Source organism: Mandrillus leucophaeus, unplaced genomic scaffold (assembly GCF_000951045.1).
Source record: "Mandrillus leucophaeus isolate KB7577 unplaced genomic scaffold, Mleu.le_1.0 Scaffold862, whole genome shotgun sequence".
NCBI lineage: Eukaryota > Metazoa > Chordata > Mammalia > Primates > Cercopithecidae > Mandrillus > Mandrillus leucophaeus.
The window spans coordinates 468250-468939 of NW_012109386.1; the positions used below are offsets into that span (position 1 = coordinate 468250).

General features: G+C 43.2%; 1 protein-coding gene across 2 annotated transcripts in view; it reads right to left on the reverse strand.

Moving 5' to 3' along the window:
* Nucleotides 1–690, reverse strand: part of CNTNAP3 (contactin associated protein-like 3) — a 229914-nt gene that overhangs the window by 24272 nt on the left and 204952 nt on the right. The window lies entirely within an intron of this gene.

Genomic DNA, 690 nt, shown 5'->3' on the forward strand with positions numbered 1-690 from the left:
AACTGTCTTAATTCCTTTCATGGAAAGAACAACCAAGAACACGAAGCAGCTGATTTGTTCCCTTCTGTCCAAAACCCAACCCAGGACTGCACATCACACGGATTCCTCAGGCCTCTGTAGTGTCCTTCATTCTGGAACAGTGTGCCGGTCTTTTCTTATCTTTTGTGTTCTTTTGACTTTTTGGTATTTTTCAGTTGATTTGCAGAATGTTCCTCAACTTGGATTTGTCTGACATACTCATGATCGGATTCACGTTGTACATTTTTGCCAAAATACTGCAGAAGGGCCGCTGTGTTCTCCTCTGTGTGTCGCGGCAGCAGCCGGCAATGCTCACCAGCCCCATCACCTGTCCTGTTAGTTTCCACTGCCTTGTAAAGTGGCATTTGTCGAGTTTCTCCAACATGAAGTTATTATTTTTCTCTTTGTAATTCATGTATTTTTGACACTTTAAGGTTACAGAAACACAGCTTTACCCAGTTTAGAATTTTTCCACCCAATGGTTTTATAATATATTGATGGTTCCTGACTGAATTTTTATTCTGATGGCTGCCAGTGGTGATTTTCTAAGCTCTGTCATTCCTTCCACATTAATTGGTTGACATGCCTCTGTTAGAAATAGCTTTTCTCGGCCAGGTACGGTGGCTCACACCTGTAATCCCAGCACCTTGGGAGGCTGAGGCGGGTGGATCA